We start from the raw sequence: 10,566 nt of genomic DNA on the forward strand, positions 1-10,566 counted from the left end.
GAGCATGCTATCAGCATGAAAGTTTCACTAAACAAAAACAATTAGCAAAAAATGTTTCCAATCAAACACATTTATTATGGTTTGTCTAAATCAATGAAAAATTAATGACATTTCAAAATAATTGGTGCAATTTCATTCAATAAAAGCTTTTTTTTTTTAAGTATTTTTTTTTTATATTCAACTTGCTAATGTTTCTATTAAGCCTAAAATGATCAGACAAAAGGCCAGGCTTAAGTCAGTCACTTGCATACCAGTGTCAGACCTAGGAATCAACAAATTGCAAAAGCATAAATTAATAATAAGGCTTGTCTTCGAGTCCGAAGATTAGTGAGGAATGCAGTATTTCCCGTGGCTGCCAGGATAAATTAATCACTACAGAAATAAGATGCTTAGAATAGAAGCCCAACGTTGAGGTTAACACATCGGACCAATAACTTCAAAAAGTAGTTGATGCATTACAACATTGCACATATTATATATGTGAGAAAACAATGAATAAACTGGTTTGGCCAAGTCATGGAATAATTAGTATCATAGGTCTCATGTTGGGCATCTTATATATGTTATACTCACTTTAAACTAATGTTTTATACTAACTTTTAATACTCACTAAGACTGATTTAAAAATGACAGACTTAAAAGTTGTTTTTAATTTTTCTTTATTCTTTATTTGATTTCAAGACTTAGAAATCACAACCAAAGGTAAAACTAATGATGAACTAAATATATGTAACATAACATAGCAGCTTTACATTTTTACAGTTATTGAGACACATAGTGAATAAAAGATACCAGGAAACAAGCCATAGAGCTCTAAATTCGCAACATAGAGACACGTTGATTTAGAAATCTGGATTCCCATGTCATCAAATAAATAAAGATAAAGCTAAGTAACATTTTATGAAAATCTAACAGATGTATCAATAAAATGTTTGATGTAAAAAAAAATTTCATTTATCTAGATTCTTTCTTTGGTATTAAGGCCACCAAATGATAGATTAATGTCATCTTATGATAGATTAATGTCATCTTATGATACATTAAGGTCATCAAATGATAGATTATTTATAAATAACTCACTGCACAGAAAGTTATAAATAACTCACTGCACAAAAAGTTATAAATAACTCACTGCACAGAAAGTTATAAATAACTCATTTTTACTGAATTGTGTGGTAAATATTTCCATTCATTTTCCAAATGCCAATAAAAAATAAATGGCAGTTTCTATTTTATGCTTCAGAAAGCGTGTCCATTAGTCCAGTTCACATCAGATTAGAAATTTTATCATTTATCTGACACTTTTAAACAAAATTCATTGGTATTCATATATAAAATACTGATCTAAAAATAGATGACGAGATTTTTAATCATTCTAATTGTAGGTACATTGTCTGTACTGCGTCGCAAACAATTTTTTTTTTCACCATTCCAATCCAGAAACCCATTAACCTATTTCGGAACATCATAGAAAATCATAGAGAAAACCAACTGTTTCTCATTATTTCCACATCTCTCTCTATATATTTAGTAATGCTATCACTTGTCTGGATCAGTTGGAAAAAGGGTGGGGGAGAGAAAGAACTAGGTATGTGGGTGATTGTTTCTTTAAATGTATTTTTATTTTTAAAAAAGGGAACAACCAGGCAACCATATATAATATAGATCTAGATTTAAATCTCACACAGATCTAGAAACCTTAAAATTCGATCTAGATATCTACTGACATAGATCTAAAAACTTCTTCTAGTCTAAGTAGATCTAGATCTATATAATATAATTTATAATAATCTAGATCTAGACTAGATTTGACATGATGATATCTAGATCTAGATCTAGCAATTTTCTAGTTCAGTCTAGGCAAATGTAAGTAATTTTATAAATATGATAACATCATGGACATGGAGCGCAAGCAAAAAATTAATATTATTGGAAAATTATTTTTCCTTCGCTTGGTGAGGCATATCGCCATAGATTGTCTAGTTAGCAGATAAGTATCTATAGGCCACAAAGAAGCCCTGTGCATCTCAGGTTTAATAAGTATCAACACATAATTATATGGATTTCTGCTGAAAATTTTATTGAAGCTTTAAAAGTTACAGAACTTGAAGAGTTAAAATGTATATGTGTTGTTTTTCAACACGTAACAGTTTTTAAATAAAGAGAAACAAATTTTTTTTACACTTCTAACACACGTTTCAAATAATTAAAAAAAAACGTAGATTATATCAATTCATGCATTTTTGTTTAAAATTTTATTTAAATATTTATATCTAAAAGTTAAGAAGTTACAGCCTTTTAGTCATGAAAAAGTACTTAGTTTTATATATAATATATAATAATAATAATATTTAATAATAAAAATAAAATATATATAGACTTTTAAACTTTCTATAAATGTATGGTTTAAAAATAAAATAAGTATCAACAGAAAATCAGTCTTTTCTTTTGAAAATTGCATTCAATTATCTTTTATGGTTCAAAGGTTACAGTCTTTCATGTGTGAAAAAGTACTTTACTTAGAGATATCTACTTCGTCGATTGTTTCTTTTCGACATGTGACCCCACTTATGTATATATATTAAAAAAGCTCTGTCTAGATCTAGATCACATATTTTGACTTTTGAAATTAGAATAAAAATCAGGACATGTTTATAAATGCAATGCTGTTTCAGTCAAACATAAATTTTCTTTTTTATATTCTCCTAGAATCTAGTTGAATTAGAAAGATAAATGAGGTATCAATAAACTTGGTTCAAAAGCTCTAGAGATCTATTTTCATAACAATACATTGAAATGTATCAAAGTACCTAGTCCTAGAATACTAGATCTAGAAGTCAAGTGACAAGTCCAAGTAGTAGTCTAATTAAAGTCTAACTCTAGATCTAGAGTCTCTAGAGTAAGTCTAAGTCATCTAATTCTGGCTAGTAATAGTAACCTATTAGATCTAGATGTTAATAATTTTATGAGAAATTTCAGTAAGAAGGAAATGTGTAGATTCTAAATGTTGGTAATGACTAGAGTCTAGACAGTAGAGGACTAGAGTCTAGATAGTAGAGATCTAGATCTACTTCGGTCTAAGGAATCTACTAAGTACTAAGTCTACTCATGACTAACTTCACCAAGTGTGACAAAGTCACAGTATCAGTAACTCTCACTACTCTCAGTCTCAGACTCAGCAATTGAAGTAATTAACTTTTCATTGGATATCTATGATTATGATTGTATTTAGACTAAAGTTTGAGTAGAGTTATTGAGTAGAATTTTCAATCTATCTATCTAGAGTATTCTAGAGACTATTCTAGACTAGTCAATCTAGAATCTAGATCAGAAAGTTGAGTCTCAGTTGAGACAGAACTAGTGACTCCAAAGTAGATAACATCTAGATCTAGAATAATCTAGACAAGATTCTAGATAGTAGAGTCTAATAGTCTTAGAAGTAGAGTCTAGATTCTAGATCTATACTATAATAACACTAGTTAGTAGGACTTTAACTTAAGACTTTAACTTTAGATCTATCATTCTATGCTATGACTATGAGGTTAACACATATGAGTATAACAATAATAACTGGCTGAATATAACAGTAAGTTACAGTAACGGTACTTGTTTAGTCATAACTCTGTGACTCTGTCATCTGACTCTCACTGTCTCGCTCAGTATATAATATATATATAATACACTATTCTGTGACTATTCAGACTAGAATACCTAATGATGTCACTAATTCACTAATGAGTCTAAAGGACTAATGTCACTAATGTCTAAGTAATCTCAATCTCATGACATGAATGGAATTTTTATGAATCTGTCAATCTGACTCAAGTCACCACCAAGTCGCCAAGTCGGCAAGTGTCAATCTCTGGGAGTAGTGTCTAGTGACAGTGAGATTCTTCATAATCATTCTAGATTTTTATTTTAGATTCTTGATTCTTATTATGATTCTAGAATTCTGAATAGTAATAGATCTAGACGTCACTCTAGAAATATATCAGATTATCTATATAAAATAAAGTCATAAATCTATAATCTAGACTGAGTGAATTCAGAATGATTTTTAGTATGTTAGAATTACCTATATTTTTATATCTATAATTTATTTGGATCTGTTAAACTATATCTTGACTTTAAGATTAATATTTGTATCAATGATAATCATAATCCCATTCGATTTGTAGCCATTTTGGCTCTGTAAAAACATGTAAACGAAAAGAGAACTCTTTTGCAGTTTATCATTATTTTCTTCTTGGCATAAAAAAAAATATTAATCTACAGTTGTATAAAACAATAGAAAGAATTTTACTTAGCTATATATTTATCTTTTCTAATAATTTATCTAGCCTTATATATGTCTTTAAATTTTTTTTCAATCTATTTTGAATACATGCAGACAAAAATCAAAGGATTCCCTTTTCACTTTACTAGATCTAGATCTAATATTTTTATATTGTCATTTCATCTCTTACCTATATCCCTTGTCTTCACTGTTTTTTTTTTTACGGCCAACTGCTGTTCTTACTACGATATCAAGAGATTCGAGGCATGTACATTGCTGGATCTAACTATAGGCAACATAAGCTATATAGCGTAATAAGCCCCCATTCCCAGGGCACAGTATTGTTTTTGAAGCAAAAGCAAAGGAATAAATTCGCGTATGTTTATTACTATAGTGACCACCATTATCCCATATCTTAAATAGTCTAATTGGGGCTTAATTTATTGAATTCATTAATTGGGCCTGTTTATTCTTTTGTGTTGTCCAGCCAGCTTTTCGTTGGAAATTTGGACGACCCTTTCTTCGTGCTCCCACCACTGTACATTGAAGGACAACTTTTGACAGTAATTTAAGTCATGTCTTTCAATATGGCCGAACCAGCTCAGCTTTCGTCTCTTCGCAGTATTGAGGAGTTCTTCCTTTTCGGAAGTCAGAATGCTGACTTGTAAGGGTATCCTACAAGCTATAGCCTGGTCCTATGGCTTCTTCTCCTGGTACCTTATAGCCAGCTACTTTCTGTAGCATTTACTTAAAGGATTGCGTGAAATCTGCCTTCAGCCTCAGCGTCTAATTTTAAGTACCGTGTCGGAGTACAAAGAATAGTTTTTATTTTTCTTTGAAGTTGATGTTAATCTTTCAGATTTTCCACAATTTGATAATGACGGTGGGTGCCAAGTTTAAACTTTTTTTTATCTCTCTTATTGATCCATTCATCTCTTTTTAGGTTTGGTACTAGGTATATTTTTAAAGTCAACTTCTTCTAATGTTTCTTCTTCTGTATTAACATTTCGTATTATCCCCACTACAAACTAGAACTTGGCTTTCCTAATAACTGATTTCCAGGGCCGGTCCTAACAATTGCGGGGCCCTATGCCAAACGGAATGCGCGGGGCCCAGTCTGGGTAGGGATAAGGATAATTTCAAAATTTAGATTTTGTATTAGAAAATACATTCGTCTTTGCAATACATTAGTATTAAATGAAAGCTGACAATGCCGCTTTTTTTTTTAAATCGCTTATAGGCTACGATTGCCACTCCAAAATGACAATTTTGTCTATTTTTCAGGAGATTTTTATGAGTTTTCCGCAGGTTTTAATAATTTCAGGAGATTTCAAAGACTTTTTCGTGTATATTTTGCAATTTCAGGAGATTTCGAAAATCAGGAGACCGCGGAAACACTGTTATTAAATTTAAATTATAATGGTTTAATTTAAAAATTAGACCTAGAATTAGCGCGGGGCCTATGAAAGTGCGGGGCCCACTGCGGTCGCATAGGTTGCAGTGGCCTAAGGCCGGCCCTGCTGATTTCCATGACAAGGGCGCTAGCAGCAGCACGGTACCCAATCGGAAAATTGATCGAGTACCTGGTCTGCATTTTTTCCAATATCATCTGCAAGCCTGGGATGAGAAATATGTTGCCCGTTTTCTGGTCAAGCTAGGAGTAGGCCTAGATCCTTTTAGAGTTTCCATATCTATGTCTTTGTTTCCAGTTAATGCTTTGCTTTACAGTTTGTGCAATTAATAACTCGTCCGCTGTAGGTTTATTATATCTTAACTTATAAAACTTAAAAGAACTTGAAAAACTTCTTTTGTAAACAATATTGTTTATTGTTTTTATTACAGTATATACAAAATCAAGTTTAGATAAAATGAAATAAATGTAGTTCGACTTTAATAATAATATAAAAATGGTATTTTTAACAAAATAAATGGTATCTTAACAAAATCTGAACTCACTACAATAACATTTCTTTTCAGGCTCACTTTCTGGAGTTATCTCCCCTAAGACCGCTTACAGACAATGTCGTCATTATTCACAACCAATCGCTAACTTCTTCCCACTTCTTTATTTTTCTATTTCATTTGTGGCCACTCGATTCACTTCGCATAAGGCAGTGATGCCCAACATAAATCGACCTGCGGGCCATTTTAATTTCCGACACTGGTGTCGTGGGCCACATAAACGGAAAGGTAGCCTACAAAAATGAAATGAAATTGACATGAAACTATTGGATTAGAAACCCGTGGACCTAGTACTTACATTAATTAATGGGATAGTATTATCTTTTTTTTTTTCATGCGTCAGAAAACGGTTTCATTTCTCTACTACAAATATGAGCAACAGTGTAGCTAGCTTTACCAACGACTCATTTTCTTGTCTCTTTTTGGTAAATATTCACATTAATCTTCCAATCTCTAAACGTAGTTTAACAATCTTTTTATTCGAATGACATCAGATTTGTTTTATAATGCTTTACAAATTAAATGTGTTGGCTTATGGTTAGCTTATTATTATGTTCCACATAAAAGTAAAGCTCCATTCACTTTTCCTGGTAGATTCTACATTCAGAGTCCCATTTCAGAAACGCACAAGTGTTAAAGGTTAATAGTGAGGGCCCTAAAGTAGGTAAAGATGCATTTTTCAACCTTTTTTTTTTACGGAAAAAAGGGTTGGGGGAGGGGGGGATTTTCTACACTTTGTTTCAACGGGCCGGATAGAACCATGTCGCGGGCCGGATGTGGCCCGCGGGCCGTATTTTGGGCATCGCTGGCATAAGGCATCCGATTATTTAAGGCCGGCCCTGGTCTATAAAAATTTTGTACCAGTTTCTAATAGTGTTGAAGGCATTTATCATTTAACAATGTTAACTAATTGTTCAATAGTGCTTCTACCTGCCACGATGCCTGCCTGTTCTTCTAAAAGGACCTCTTTGGCTTTCTCTTAGTCTTTTAAGAATTATTCTTAGCATTCTTCTGCCAGCAAATTGGTTAATTTGTGTGTGTGTGTGTGTGTTCTTTTCTTGCAGCACATAAATCAATGATGTCATTTGTGACCCTAGGCTTAATGGACCTCATTCACCAATCGTAAACAAACAACATTTACCCACGTGATAATATTGATAAAACAATGAAAATTACGTATCACGTGACAGCCTTTATGGATTGCGTAATTTGTATGGAAGATATAGAGAACCACGTGGCAAAATGTTGTTTGTTTACGATTGGTGAATGAGGTCCAGGAGGAAATTCCAGCTACCCGTCGCCTCAGCGTGGCCCTCCGGTGGAAACGTCCAGGGGTGGAACTGGATAGGCAAAGAACGAGTAGCGAACCAGGCCTTCTAGCAGGTCTCCCTGGGTGAGCTTTTTTTTTTTTTTTTTATCTCACTCGGGGTGGGGATGGAACAAGTAACCTGCAACCCTGTCCAAAAGTCCGTCACACCGTTCCACAAAGGGGGTCGTCATCAGTGTCCCGTTAGCTGGAGTGGCGACCCTCGCACGGTTACAGTATAGGAATATGAGACAAGTTCCCCGCAGTTAGCACTGTACTCGACCACTTATAGCGAGTGGTGCAAGAGCCGGGGACGATGCGCTGTGTACGCGGCACGGCCCGGTCTGGCCCAGTCAACCGATATGGCCGTCTACCGCTGGGAGCCCTCAGACAGGACACGGGATGAAGAATCTCAACGTCCAGACCTGGTTGTTAGATAAAAGCCTTTCCAATAACCAACGGGATTCACGGCGCCTTCTGCGCCATCCCCTACTGGACTTCATTGAAGGGTGAATGAGGTCCATTGTCTTTCCGTTTTCTCCTATGAGCTCAGGTGACCTCATTAAACAATCGTAAAGGAGGTCCAATGGACTGTAAGTAGGTCAATGTCCTCTTACATTAACTGAATACATTGCAATAACGTCTAACATTCGCGAAATAATTATTTGAATCTAAATAAGTGATTATAAAATCGAGTGGGCGACGCCGTAACAAGGGCTATAACTACGCAATTGAAAAAATGATTTCAAGAGCCCTGAGTTATCTTACCTTACAGCAATTATTTTGTACGTATCTTTGTCACACTTCTAAACAAAGAGATAGGTACCCATTTATGATCTTGCGATCAATAGGGCAGATGATGTAAGGTTATCGGTTTCTATGGTTGACGGTTAATGAGAGAGTCATGTGGCCAGCACAACGACACATTGCCTTTACTTTCTCCAAATAACACCAAGGTACCCGTCAGAGTTTGGCGTCCAAAAAATCTCGAAATTCAAAATGCCAGCGTTCGCCGAAACTCAAACCCGAGACCCCTCGATTTCCAAGTCAAGCACTTTGCCACTAATCACCCTTCTAAAAAAGACAACATGATTTTTTTCAGATGGATAGTGCAGTTTATTGTTCAGTGTCCAAAATTTAACATTCATAATTTATTACGAGCAAAATAATCTAGGAATAAAATGTAGGCCTATTGTCCTTTTTAAAGAGAAAAGTATTTTTTAAAAATTCTTGTTCTTCGACTATTTTGAATATCAGTGATTTTTTTAAATTTGTTAATCTTGATATTTTTAAGGGGTAACCTCCTTCTGGAGGCGCGGTGGCTGAGCATTAAAGCACTTGGCTTACGAACAGAGGTCCGGGGTTCAAATCCTGGTGAAGACCTGGATTTCTAATTTCGGAATCTTCGGGCGCCTCTGAGTCCACCCAGCTCTAATGGGTACCTGACATTAGTTGGGGAAAAGTAAAGGCGGTAAGTCTTTGTGCCGGCCACAAGACACCCTCGTTTACATCATCTGCAGGGGCGTGTCAGTACGTAGGCTATGGCATTCGAGCACCGATGTTGATAGGTTTATAGTGTAATGTTGATGCTTTGGTATAAGGTGTCAATGGTAATTTTTCTTCAAAGTTGTTACGTTTGGAGGAGTGATGTTAATACTGATGATTTTTTTCTAGCTGGATGTGCTTGCCTTGTAGTTGCTATGATATCTTCTTACGTTTCTTTCAGTTTGAGGTACTGAAACTGGTCCATATTTTGTAAGAACCAGTTTGGGGGGAGAGGGGGGGGGGACGTCGGTGCGTAGGTTATGGCATTTTAGCACCAATGTGTATTAAGTGCACAATTTTTGAACGCACTTTCTTTTTGTTGCTTTGCTTGTAAGCTTATGGAGTGGTTTTGTTATGCTGGTGTAACGTTTGTTGAGATTCTTCTGTGTTCCCCTGTTTAGAGGGGAGGTAGCATAGGATTCGAAGTCTGCACTAGATACTTATCATACTAGAGTCGAGTCAGCAGTGTGTTGTGTTGTGAACATTAATGTGCTACGTAGTGGCACAGCAAGGTGGAGAATGATTGTTTAAGTAACATAACAGTTATGTTGTAAAACGTGTAACTACAAGGATATTACTTCATCAATTTGTCATCATAAAGTCTATTCATCTCATTAAACAGTTATATTGTTAATATCTCGTTGACTGTTTATTGCGAGCACGAAGATGCCTGTTGAATGTCAGGGGCCCGGGCAAACGAGCTAAGGCTTTAACACAAACCTGATAGGGCGTAGCTAAGAATTTTCCATCGTTTCGGAGCCCGGGGGCTTAACCTCTTTGCGGGCCCCTTCCTTTTGCGTAATATTTAATATTTAATGTAAAAAAACACTCACTTGAGGGCACCCTCAAAGAAAAGAGAACTTAAATCGACATCGGTGGAAAACGGTTATGTCTACGTTGGAAGTGGCAAAATATGTAGGTCACAGATGGAATTGCGTAGACAAGTGAAATACTGCACTCCTCACTGATCCCCGAATTCGAAGACAAGCCTTATCATGATGCTGACAAAGCTAGAATAACGGATAGGATTAAAATTATTTTTTTTTTACTATCTATCCATTTTTAATTATTACACACACACACACACACAAAAATTACTATTTATTAAATTTCAGCGGAGGAAGAGAACAACTCTTCTGCCGACACAATCCTCTTTTTTTTTAACCCTATCTCACCGTAATTTATTCTATACGTTCCGATGGAATTTCTCACGTTTCTCATTAGCATTTGTTCCCCTGTAATGCTTAAGGTTGAATGGCTTTCTCGTTTGTTATCCGAAAGTGTTTTATTTGGTTTAGAATGAAAGAGGGGATGTATGCTCTTTTTTTTAGTATAGCACAAAGTAAAGTTTATACAATCAAAGAATAATTTAATTTAAGAGGTCGAAGCAACGATGGTATCGTCAATTAGGATAGAAAGAGTTAAATTACTTAGGCACGTGCTTACACAAAGACAGACTTGAGTTATCTCGTTTTGG

At 35.0% G+C, this 10,566-nt stretch overlaps 1 protein-coding gene across 1 annotated transcript in view; it reads right to left on the bottom strand.

The window, feature by feature from the left end:
- LOC106060110 (inositol-trisphosphate 3-kinase homolog) overlaps positions 1-4,212 on the bottom strand; it is a 55,937-nt gene extending 51,725 nt beyond the window's left edge. Inside the window, exon 1 of the mRNA XM_056013971.1 lies at positions 4,076-4,212. The gene's annotated coding sequence lies outside the window, so the exon portion shown is untranslated. The remainder of the gene's footprint in view (positions 1-4,075) is intronic.
- Between the last annotated feature and the right edge of the window lie 6,354 nt (positions 4,213-10,566).

This window comes from Biomphalaria glabrata, chromosome 16 (genome assembly GCF_947242115.1).
Source record: "Biomphalaria glabrata chromosome 16, xgBioGlab47.1, whole genome shotgun sequence".
Lineage (NCBI taxonomy): Eukaryota > Metazoa > Mollusca > Gastropoda > Planorbidae > Biomphalaria > Biomphalaria glabrata.